The 12,707-nt window shown below is 38.3% G+C and overlaps 1 protein-coding gene across 2 annotated transcripts in view; it reads left to right on the forward strand.

Moving 5' to 3' along the window:
• Positions 1 to 12,707, forward strand: part of LOC149802159 (neuronal acetylcholine receptor subunit alpha-10-like) — a 214,022-nt gene that overhangs the window by 117,779 nt on the left and 83,536 nt on the right. Inside the window, exon 1 of one of the 2 annotated variants that reach the window (XM_089956570.1) lies at positions 2,161 to 2,331. The exons of the other annotated variant lie outside the window; for it this stretch is intronic. The gene's annotated coding sequence lies outside the window, so the exon portion shown is untranslated. Of the gene's footprint in view, positions 1 to 2,160; positions 2,332 to 12,707 lie in introns of those variants that run through there. 2 annotated transcript variants of the gene reach the window in all.

Below are 12,707 nucleotides of genomic sequence, written 5' to 3' on the forward strand. Positions count from 1 at the left end.
ATCGTAGCTACAATTCTCCTCAGATCAAAGTATGTAGCTCCAGTATGGACGAGACTACGCTAGGTGGAGCGGTGCTGTGTGTGCTCTTCCCAAGACGCAGGGTCAATGTTGAAGTGCTTCAAAGATGACTCAAAGGAATCTTTGAAGCATTTCTTCTGAACAACCCGGAATCACTTTCCCTCCTTCAGCTTCCCCGCCCCCAATCTTTCGTGTTTGTTCTTAAGACAGTCCATGTGAACGTGGTTCAGGTTCTGGGCATACCGTCTGTGCACCGTCCAGTTTTCGCGTGCGTATAACAGGTCGGCAATATAACGGCTTTGTAGACCTTAATTTTTATTTAAGACTGATGCCTCGATGTTCCCATAGCTTTACGCCTATTCTGGCCGAGGCCACATTTGCTTCAGAAATCCTAGTTTAGCTTCATTGATGTCGACTGCAGGTGGCAATGTGCTGCCGAGATAAGCGAACGTGCCCACTGCCACAAGGGTTTAGTCATCGAGTGTGATATTATGCTCTAGGCTCTACGTAAGGCTTTCTTGGTGCAGGCTGTTGCATCATCTCGGTCTTCTTGATTCAGAATAAATTTTCCAGACTGTGTTGCACATCAGATTCAGACTCAATATTCAGGGAACACACCTCAGCAAATAGGAAACCATGAACGGTCTCTTACTGTAATTTCGTCCTTGATTGAGTCCAATATAGGATGTCAATTCCGGTGTCATATTCATAAAAGGCACCGTAAGACATAGCGTGGAATATCCTATTGAAAAGGGTTCAGTATTACCAGGTTCGGGAAATACCCATGAATTGTTTTGTTCAAGGGGTTATGGTGGGAGTGGTAATATTATTTTGTTTCAGGGATTATGGTGAAGTGCTAGTTTTATTTTGTTCCAGGGGTTATGATGAGAGTGGTAGTATTATTTTGTTTTAGGGGTTATGGTGCGAGTGGTAGTATTATTTTTTTCAGGGGTTATGGTGGGAGTGGTAGTATTATTTCGTTCCAAGGGTTATGGTGGGGTGGTAGTATTATTTTGTGTCTGGGGTTACGATGAGAGTGGTAGTATTATTTTGTTCATGGGCTTATGGTGGGAGTGGTAGTATTATTTTGTTCATGGGCTTATGGTGGGAGTGGTAGTATTATTTTGTTCCAGGGGTTATAGTGGGAGTGGTAGCATTATTTCGTTCCAAGGATTATGGTTGGGTGGTATTACTATTTTGTGTCTGGGGTTACGGTGAGATTTGTAGTATTATTTTGATCTAGGGCTTATGGTGGGAGTGGTAGTTTATTTTGTTCCAGGGGTTATGGTGGGAGTGGTAGTATTATTTTGTTCCAGGGGTTATAGTGGGAGTGGTAGTATTATTTTGTTCCAGGGGTTATGGTTGGCGTGGTTGTTTCTAACTGAGCATTTATCCATACCTTGCTAATTCGATAAATTTTCGAGATTGGCTTTTCATGTCCGATCTATCAACTCCGTAACATTAAAATGCTTGTATTGTCATGTAGTACACATAACAATTATATGAGGTAACGGATTACATATATAATCATGTTTTTGTAAGAACAACACAGTATACTTTTTCATCGATTATGTCAGGGTTGAAACAAAGTAACAGGAAAAAGTTCTTTCTATCCTTTTTTGGTCAATGTTAAAAACTTCTTTACAGTTTTAAAACGTTATTGTGTTTAACTTCGTTTTAAAAAGTCACTCTCTAGCATCATGTTTTTCTTAAATCTGCATTGCCAACATAGAATTTCTTGCGTGTTCCAGTCCGGTTCATGACGACTTTCTCATGTACTCTGTGTGTGTGTGTGTGTGTGTGTGTGTGTGTGTGTGTGTAAAGTCATTATTATATTCTGACACAAATACATTTGGTATAGTTATTCATTCGTTCCATTTTCATGCTGACTTTATTTCAAATACAGACAAACAAACATACAGAAAAAAAGAGAATTTCTTCAAATAAAATGATAAAGAAAAACGTTCATTTTCAGAGAGAATTCCATTCCATTTGCAAAAGAAAGAGAATAAATGCCTATTTGTGTTAAGTGATCAAACTTCATATTTATATCGTATTTCAGTCGATGAGTTCATGTGTTTTAAGATATCATATTCTACTCCGAGCAGTAAGTTACGTTCCAAGCCGCAACCGGTAATCACAACAGACGCTATTAAGTTGATTGGTCGAATTTTATAGGACGGGTAAATGCTTACGTACTTGTGTATTCTACGACTCATGTAGTTCTGTTTTATTCTTCATCAGCTGTTTAGCTAGTATCGAATGAAAATTTAGCCAAGGAGGAATGAATGAAGGTTAGCTGTTCAAAAAAGGGTAAGTAGCAATTTATCACACTGATGGTAAGATTTTGCTCATTCTCTTGAAACATGCTTACAGTATCAAATTCAATATTAAATCTATAGGCGGGATATGCTTCTAGAGGCCGTGATTTTAACACCTGAAATGATGATATCTACCGGTCCTTTCGTACCATTTTTAATATGCATTTTTTTAGTTGAATTTCGTGCGTAGCAATCAGATATACATACTTTTGAAATTACAATTAACATTTTTATATTAATGCGAGCGAAGAAAATTACATTTTTAAATTTTATTTAGGATTTATTTATAATAAGTCAGCACATGGGAATTTTTAATGAGTTTTGCGAGGTAAGGGTTTCCATGTGATATCTACCTTAGGACATTGGTGTTCGAAAGAATCGTGTACTCGTACGACCGGTGGTACGCAAAAGGGATTCAGAGGTATGCGGCACAAAATAAATCACTTAAATCCGCACTGACAAAACCCACAACGGCATTGGGAAAAGGGGTACACTGATAAAACCGATGTACCAAAAGGGATACGCGAATGTTATAAGTTTGGGGAAACAATCTCCTTGGTCATGTATACGGTAGATCTACCTGTTAGGTGGTCATTTTGAACTGGTTTATGTATAAACATGTCCTATAGAATCTAGCTTTTATAAAATGGTGCTCCTTAGAATCATATGATATATGTTGCTGATTTTATTGTGTATTGATGATTGATATATAATACTTATTTTTGGAATTTGCCTGAATAGTCAGGCACAGGTCACTGATTTCAAAATGCATTTAAAATAAAGATATTGTTCAAATTAGGGTGTGCGTAACATTAATCACTAAAACAGATAAAATCATATACCGAAAGACGATTCCTTATAAACAAATATTGTGTATGTCATTTATTGAAATAGGAAAAAACTATTCTGAAATGTTTTGGCATAATTCTTTCTGTAAGTACCTTGGTACCTTTGTATCTAGCACACGACAATGTACCTCTCCTTCACTTTATATTTTATTGTGTCTAATTACAAAATGCTTTGACATTTGCCATATTTTGGCGCATAACAGTTCATTTATTCAACCGAAAACAGGCTTATCCAGGAAATCAAACGATGGAATCCATTGCTATGTATACGTGATCCTCTGACGTTGTATAAACCTACCCAGACTTAAACTGTATGAAGGATCATCTATCTTCCTTATAATCTATTCAACCGCGTGAAATAGCATACCATATTTAACCACTTGCCCGCACCAAATTAGCGTAGACGTCGTTTGAAGTTTAACCACCACCACCACACTTTGGGGTGTAAGGGGCAGTGGGAGTGTGTCGCTTGAGTGTTCACCCTCCTTTCTGATTTCTCCAGTGAAAATAGTATATTGTACAAAAAAAAGAGATAAAGGCTGAACATATTAGAGGTATATTTCGGATAAGATATCATCTGTGTAAGCTATTCAGCCTTGTGAAACGTCATATTAAATCAAATCTTCCTCCAGCACCACCACAAATGTCACCCCCTACCTCCAGTGTAAAAGTAGTTGTCAGATGAGTTGCAGTTTGTTCCATCCAATCCAACTTTCCAGTGAAAATAGTATAATCTACATAAAGAAGAAAAATAAAAACCCAGATATATTTCAATTTTAATCAAAATGTGCCAACACTTCTGAAACCTAACCCACGTAACAAAACAAAATCTCTGGATCCTGTCCAGTCCATCACTTCAGTCCGCCATACATCTCTCAGTGGGACTGCGTTAATAGTACAAAACCTTCCTGATTGACGGACAAACGTGTTGAGGACTTAATAAATTATCGCTAAAAGTCGTTATGACCGAAAACAAGTTCGGACTTCGTTCTGGCGAGATGTTTTGGGCCAAATACATTATATTATGGATATACGGTGATCCTTTAATGATAATGTTTTCCTTAGAGTATAATGTGTTATTTGATAATAATGTTTTCATTGTAGTACAGTGTGTTATTTCACAATGAAGTTTTCACTGAAATATACTATGTAAAATTTGAAATGATGTTTGAATAAAGATGATAATATAGTAATGAGCATATGGAAAAAACGCTGTAATTGATGAGAGTGTGAAAAGATGAAATGTGATTTATGGTTGTTAAGTACAATCAGTAACATGAGAGATAACTCTTCCCTATATATGCGAAATTCAAATGCTGAAAGGTGGAATAAAGTTTGGTTTCTGAACGTACAATGTTCGGTATATTTGCCTAAACACTACATCGTACACGGGGTTAGACGGTTAGTCTTGTATTGTAAACCCAGTTCCGCCTGAGATAAGTAATGGTTCGTTGGCTTCAACGTAGAGATAGTTCTCTTGTGCAAATTGAATTCTGCAAAGCCTCCTTTTATGAATGGAATATAGTGTTTGTGAGATTCAGACAGATTTTTAGGAGCAATTGTATATTGACAACTGATTTAAGTTATACATTGTCTACACTATGCTGATTTCAGTTATAAATTACCTACAATTTGATCATATGTTATTTAATTACCCTACTGGGAATATGGATCAATGCAACAGGTACTGATATTTGCATTTGATCAGTTTAGAATAAACAGAAGATAACAGGATAACGGGAAATTATGTAATGGGGCATAATACCTGTACTTTTCAGTATCACATTTGGATAACGAGACTATTAAATAGTTATTATCATTATTATTATTAAAGCTAACTTACATCCTTGCAACATGTGCGATGTCTTCCATCACAAACACATGACCGACGTGGACCCAAGTTGATGTGTTCGAACTGATGAATTACACGTGATAACCTTAATAACGAAAATTGAAATATATGGCTTATTTAAAACTAAAGGTCGTACAACAGCACTAGCGCGTCTAATAGATACTCACAAGACACAGGCTTATCAAGGCTTGCCGAATATGTTCATTCTCGACTGCTACAAAGATCCAGCGATACAATTTACATGAGGCCAGTGTCTGATTATGCAATGCAATAAAGGAGCGCATGCATTGTAGTTGTTGTAGTTGTTATTGGGTTTAACGCCATTTTCAGCACAAAATAGGCTTTACATGGCGACCAGTATAAATGGTGGAGGAAGAACCCGGGAAAACCCTGGAAAGAACCACCAACCTATGAGAAACTACTGGCAAGCTTTCTCACGTACCCACAATGGTCGAGCCCGAGACTCGAACCCTCGCAGACAGAGGTGAGATACCATTAATCCGTAACAATGAGCGTTTTAGAATGCTCGGCCAGTCGGGGCACCCGCATGTATTATACGTTTTGTACTTGTGTACTGATCATATATTGAAATATCTTGGAATACTATTGTCAGTTTATTACATAACCCATTACTCGTATATGCTTGATCTGGCGTTCAGTACAGATGTTCAGTTGACTAACACCATCTACAAAGTCATGGAAACAATGATCAACAACCGGCTAAGGCACCACATGGAACAAAATCACATACTTACTGAAAATCAAAGTGGATTTAGAACCAAACGCTCCCCCATTGATCAGCTAATTCGACTAGAAGACAGCATTAGACTTGCCTTCAATGCCAAACGGAAAAAAAGATAATTGCGGTATTCCTAGACCTCGAAAAAGCGTTTGATATGGTCTGTACTAAAGGCCTCCTTTCCAAACTCAATCAATTCGGCATAACAGGAAGAATGCACCGTTGGATCTCAAACTTCCTAACGAGGATGCAAATCAAAACCAGAGTAGGCGATGCACTCTCCGCGACTTACACTCTGGACAACGGCACTCCCCAGGGAAGCGTAATAAGTCCAACACTGTTCAACCTCATGATCAACAACCTCTGCAACAATATTACCAACAACCTAGTCGAACTGTCCCAATTTGCTTAACAAAGTGGAATATGGAAGGCAGGCAACCCCAACAGCCAAAACAACATCAAGCAACTACAGCAAATCCGAGACGCCATCGGCAAATGGGCAGACAACTATGGATTCAAAATATCTGATAATGAAACAGCAGGAATGCTTTTCTCCCCAGCAAACAGAAAACCTACTACATACCCAAAACTCTACATCCAAAATACACCAATCCCATTCGTAAAAGAAACATACTTTTTGGGAATGCTACTTAACGAAACACTTAATTGGAAAACGCACATAACAACCCTAATAAAAAATAATGCCAACAAGACATCAACCTCCTAAAAAACATCAAGGGGACAACGCGGGGAGCTGACAACAAACATTGCTCAAGCTCTACAAATCATTAATCAGGGCTAAACTGGACTACGGTTGCCAGGTGTATGCCTCGGCAAACAAGGACCTGCTTAAGAAACTCGACAGCATACAATATAAAGCACTTAGGCTATGTACTTGGACTCTACTTAACATCTCACTCGAGGAGCTACAAATACTGACGGGAGATCTACCGCTGCACCTCAGACGAGAAGAGCACATACTGAGGTATGCTACCATAAACTCAATACATCAAGACACCAACCCAACCAAAATGATGATTAAGAAGTGCAACATTCCGTTCAGGCAAAAACGAGCTCTAAACCACCCAGCAGGTAAGAAAATACACACACTCTGTGATGAGATTCAACTATCCGGAATTCAAGCAGAACAATACAAAATCAAAGATCCTACCCCTTGGAAATACTGCACGACCAAAGTGAATCTGTCTTCCCAGAACGTAGGATCCAAACTACAAAACTCACCAAAAATACTAACAGAAATTCAGAAAATCATCGAAGAAACTTACTATGGATTTCTTAAAATCTACACAGACGGTTCTAAATCGAAAGAACTAAACAGAACTGCTGCTGAAATAGTGGTGCCGCAACAACGAGTTGAATTTGGTGCAAGACTCCCGGATGGCTGCGCCATTTACACAGCAGAATTCTGGGCAATAAATGAAGCCCTCAAATGGATTAAGACCCCAAACCACAGCCAGTACGTCATTATAACAGACTCTCTAAGCGTACTCAAATCCTTAGAGACTGGCACATCAAAAAGTAGAGCAAATGTGCTAGAAGACACTGTTATCCATCAGGGAAATCGAAGATAAACAACAAACCATCGAATTCCTATGGGTACATTCTCACATCAATCTGATTGGCAACGATAAAGCTGACGAAATACAATCTCCTGAACAATGTAACAGAAACACTTAATTACAGTGTGTATGAGATATATAGTCAGATAAGAAGCAACATGAACAAGAAATGGCAGCACCTCTGGGACAACACCAACAAGGGCAGACATTTATACCAACTGCAAAAAGAGGCCACAAGGGTAATCAAGGCACCTACAATCCTGGAAATCGTGGACATCCGATCAATAGGATCAAAACAGGAAAAACGTTACTCCGAAAATGCTTTGGGAAACATCTCAGGAAGGAATTGAAGCAAACTACTAACTGTCCAAATTGCCCTGCTGCAGAAACACTGGACCACGTATTCAACACCTGTCCCAGATACCATAATCAACGAGTCGGTTTCCAAGATTACCAAAAGAAAATTAATTCCCCTACAACATACCCTGAATTTTTGGACAAGGTACGCAACAAAAATATCGATACCACATACATGAACATAATCAGGTACCACAAACAAATTAACAAACATAGCAACATATACATACAACCACAAGTAATTATAATAACACTTAATAGAAGGGCTAAAGCAGTAAGGTAAAACTGCTAGCTGAAGCGCACGTCCATGGTTGTTGTTGTGTGTGTGTTTTTGTTATCTTCTCTTTCCCGCATGTAGGCATGCAGCTAACACAATACTAACCATCATGGACTGAATAAAACAACACGTGTATTCTCATAACTATGTATACATATTATAAAGGTGGCAAACCCCCGCCATCAGGCCCATATACACGTGACAACAAGAGTGGTAAGATATAAATAAACACAAAAAATTCTTAGGTCCCAACCATCTTAAGACTATAAGGTGACCTAAGCCAAGTCAAAAGGCCCCCCCCCCCACGCACACACAATGCGGAACTAAATAAACAACAACAACACAATCCCCAGTTATTAACACGACATGTAAATCCAACACTTATACTCAGACCAGACATACTAATTTATACAACAAAAAGGGGCACAATATACTTTCCAAATTCAATATAGCTAATAAACGAAGAATCGTGACGATAAAAGACCAGTCGAAAAATCAAGATCTAAGGCAATGGAAGTCGAGTCGAAGCAGAACAGCAAAACACTACAGCAGCACGAAGAAGAAAGAAAGAGGGTATCACAGAATGAAGAAGGAGTAACGAAGAAAACGGACATCGACTTTCAAATTGCCAGTTTTTATGAGGTTCTTCCTTTGGCTATTGAAGATCTTTTTCGATAAAAGCTCTATCCCCACAACCGTAACTCGATCCTTTATATACCACCATCAAAAATGTAAACCGAAAGTAAACACAGCGTGACCCAAACATATATAGGGTGCCTGACACCCAGCTGATTGACAACATTTCGGAAAATCAAAAGTACACCATGTACACCAAATTCTAACTTTAATTAAAAATAGTAATGAAATTACATAACTCAAAGGATTAGGAAAATTACACGAGTGGTTTACACACCATTAGAATAGATTTCTGTCCACTAGTACAACTGGACTTGATTTGGTCTTACGCACTCTGCCGTTTCTGGGCGTACATCTTTCCTGTGGCGTTTCGCGTTCCGCGGGCCCCTTGCCTCCTTTCCTCGGCCGGGCATGTTCATGCATTAAAAAGTGCGACATTCGCACATAAAAGTGGGACTGTAGTGGCTCCATTCCTAAAGTCCCGATCAATTGAAAATCTCGACCTTCGCTACTTAACCAGTCGCAAAAGCACTACTTAAATCCTTTAATTGATAGATTACGCATACACCTAGATTCGAATTACTTTGATGTTTTCTTTGACGTCCGCGCGTAGATATTTTTTTTAGACGCAGTGAATCGTGAATTGTGAGAGGGAAGCTGCTTGATTATTTCTCAGTGAAATGTAAAACATATGGTTGGAAGGTTTAAGGTACAGATCTAGCGACATTTGAAACTTCATGCAGCGATTATGAAACCTTTCAAATATCATATTTGATCCCAACCAAAACTTTTCTTTCTTCTATTGATAGAATAATAATTGCAATTTTATCAATTTCAAAGCGTGTCGTCTCTCAATTATCAACTTTTACAGATCCGATCCAGTAAGTTACAAGCATAGGAATTTGAAAATTGATACAGTAATTACCACAATTATCTCATTTGGCAGACTAGCGAAGCTTATTTCAAATTGTTGTTACTTGTGGTTGGTTTTTAATGGCATTTTTAATACATTATCGGCTGTATTATGCCAGGGAAAGGGAACACTGTCCCTTTCCCAAGAACGCTTATTGGAATGCGAAGTTTCTTATTTTGAAAGCAAAACGTCATATCTCAGGGCTGAAACGAAGTGATAATGCACGACTGATTGATGTCAGTTTCACCCAATCGGAATTGGTCGGACCTTTCCGCCGGTGATTGAAAAAAAAAAACCCACATGGAAATGGTACAGTGATTGTCAATGCATATACATGTATATTGTTTACTAAATGAAGACATTTGCACATCGCACGTCATCAAAATGTGGTTCAATACGGAGGACTCAACGTATTCTTAGCTAAAATATTCACAAGTTTCATTTATCATGGATGAACTGACCAGACAACTTTCTTTCACTCAACTTGTGTAACAAAAATATTCTATACAGGTATCACTAAGGTTTTGACGTGGTTCTAGTTTGCCCAGAATACTTTAGCGTGTGACTGAATTTTACGCCATTTTCCAGCGAGTTCGCCTTTCACGGCTGTATCACGCCATCGAAACATTCCGCGGATCAGAAGAGGTAGCAGCGTGGAAATTTTGTAGACAAACCATGCGGTGTTACAATCACATTTTCATCAAGAATAGTAGCATATGGTCGGTTTGGCACCACCTTCCCTCACATTATACTAAATCATGGAGCAGAAAGGTTCCTGTTAGACCAAAGACGTCGTGGTAGTGTGGAACTAGGCAGGCCTTGTCGGCATGATAGAAGAGCATCGTGGGTGACTATCGCCAGCACACCAGTTAGAAACATGAGGGCTCCATGGATACCGTTATGAACAGCCTGAAGCGTTAGCGGGAATGTAGCATAGCGGAGGCTAGCAATGAAGGCATTGCCTTTGATGGCCCCGAAGAGGAGGTTGAGGATTACTTAGAACCACTCGATACCTTTGAGGCTTTACTTCCAATGGCCGTCAACATTTACCTGACTCGCCTGAAAATCATGGATCTTACCCAATACAGTTGGACACAAAGCACCCGCCTTCTTCTGAGTGGAAGTCTCATTACTTTTCCATCCATAATCACCCTGCACGAACTTCTCTTTAGCGCCTCTAAAGAAGAATTTATGTCGTATTTAGCTGGACTCTTTGACCATTACAAAAGTGACCAACTCAGAAAAGCCGTCGGCCTTATCATCTAAGGCTCATATGTTGGAGTAGCGCTAGGTTCGGAGAGGTCTGGGAGGCTAGAAGAATATATGACGCATCCCAATCATCATCCTCGTCTGACTTCTCGAGAGACCAAGTTTGCGATAGAGTTGAACCTACTCTCATCCAGGACCCGAATTCGAGCCTACTTTTAAGCTTTGACTCAGAGGAATCGGACGATAAACTGAACAGCCAACGAGAAGAATCAACACACGAATTATACGTCTTCCAGCAATATAACGAAAGGAGCAGCCGCCAGATAGGCAAGCAGCATAACACCTGCCATCTCCAAGCGTCTGGCTATAGTTAGGAATGCTGCCGTCATACCATCAACAATGTTGAAATCTGCCCATGCCTTTTGCAAAGAGAGTGATCTCCACCTTACGCTAAGCTTCGATATCGTCAATCTTGTTCAAGACAATCGGTATCCTGTCCCACAATCACTATCTTTTTTAAATTCATTTTTACTGGAGCGGTTATATCACTCAGCGAGGATAATTTTGAGTGACCCTGTATTTGAAAAACGCCATCTTGAGCTTTCAAAAATAGTTGATGTCAGCTTTTTTGTTTGATGCGTGACGGAGTATTACGAATCTATGGTTATAAACTAAGTAATAGAAAGAGCAAAAACCAACAAGTTTGTAAAATTCAACAAATAATTTATTTCACTAGAATTCCAAATGAAAAATGCAAAAGAAACTTACGGTATTGAGAATTAAAGTCGAAATAATCATAGAATTTCTAAAACAAGTAATAATATTTAAAATTCTGAATAAACTATTGTGATATTCCAAAATAAATAATCCAACGCTGGATGCGTTTTATGTACCTGTGTTGACCCTTGTCCTGGTGATGTGCCAATAGTCTTTTGTTGATTCATAATAATATAATCCAAGAATATATCCTTATTTGAATTTCACTATAAATTCTAATCTCTTTTCCAAGACTTTTATTTCTGAGCACTTTGTATTCCAGAGAAGAATATCATGACTTAAAATAATTTGAATAAATAAATTCCAGCCGAAATAAAATACTGGACACAACAATAATACAACTGATTCTGATCAGATCTTTCAGCACGAATAAATAATTTCTATAAAAACAAGATTATATAGCAGTCTACTTTACATTATTTAACGTTCCAAATGTTTACAAGATAAAATCTTAGTTATAATTAGAAGGTATGTTTCTAAAATTATAATATACAATGTAGTAAACAACAAGAAGACCTTGCATTTCGTGGGAACTTTGCAAAGTTTTAGACTCAGATTGAGGTCAATATGTTGTTTACGAAAATAAAATCAATGATTCAAGTCAGGTAGAAAATCAACTTAATTTTGGACAAGGGCTGGCCCATAATGCAATTGTCCGTATCATATAATGAATAAAAAGCTAACAAACAATACAAACTAAATGTACATAACAGGGAGAAATATTTTTTGTATATACAAAGTAACCTGAGGTTCGTTTCAGAATAACCTAAATAGACCATTTAAACTGGGTGGGTAACGTTTTCATCTGAAAAATGTAAAAAGTTTCCTTCATGATCTTGCTATTTTATCCTGTGAATTTAAACTCGATGTAATAATTTTGGCTAACTACATATTCCTAATTCTGTGATGAAGATGAATATTATATGATAAAATACAGTACAAGTCAGCGGTGGTGTAATAGCTTTACTACAAAAGCGACATCTTGTTAATGCAGTGCACTAATAATGCGGCAAGAGTTGGTTGGCATTTAAAAACATATCAGAACACGAAAGACTAGTTAGTAACGATGCAGTTGGAGTAACGTGCCTTGATTAGAAACAAGCTACGACAACTGAACCGGGCTTGTCTTGGCATGGATCGAACCACCAGCCCATTAAGCGTGAGTCTGGACTGTTTACAA

This window comes from Sinohyriopsis cumingii, chromosome 4, assembly GCF_028554795.1.
Source record: "Sinohyriopsis cumingii isolate HCF-2022 chromosome 4, ASM2855479v2, whole genome shotgun sequence".
NCBI lineage: Eukaryota > Metazoa > Mollusca > Bivalvia > Unionida > Unionidae > Sinohyriopsis > Sinohyriopsis cumingii.